Here is a 544-nt window from a genome sequence, read left to right as displayed (position 1 = left end):
GGCGGTCCCGGCGTGCGCGGCGCTCTGCGGGCGACGCCGAGCCCTTTGGCGGGCTGCGGGGGGGCCTGTTCCGTGGGCTGTGGTGGAGCGGTTGCCTTACGGGTTTCTAAATGCCGACTATTTCATGTCAGTAGCTGTGCGGTTAAGGTGTGCGTTCTCTCTGCTCGGGTACCGCTGGCTGAAGGCACTGTCTAATAAAAGATGCACTTGGTGAGGGACTAGCGCATGTGTGTATATACATATATTCCCCTTGCACAGTTTTCTTATGTTCTGACAATTAACTCTATAAATGCTTTTTTGCTTCTACAGTCTTTCCATAGCGTATGGATCATTCTGGATGTGGATTAAAAATCAAGGAGGCTGTTTAACCATAGGTTGATCTGGAACAGTTGAGCACCTTTTGGTGTTGAAGGAAGGGTGGCAGCCAGCACGCTGGGCCAGCACAGCCTTGGCAGCTGGTTACCTGGCAGCCCACCCCTGTGCCCCTGTCCTGGTTTCAGCTGGGATAGAGTTAATTTTCTTCCTAGTAGCCGGTACAGTGCTG

This window comes from Pygoscelis adeliae, unplaced genomic scaffold (genome assembly GCF_000699105.1).
Source record: "Pygoscelis adeliae isolate BGI_AS28 unplaced genomic scaffold, ASM69910v1 Scaffold14, whole genome shotgun sequence".
Classification (NCBI taxonomy): domain Eukaryota; kingdom Metazoa; phylum Chordata; class Aves; order Sphenisciformes; family Spheniscidae; genus Pygoscelis; species Pygoscelis adeliae.
Note: the sequence above shows the minus strand (reverse complement) of the source record.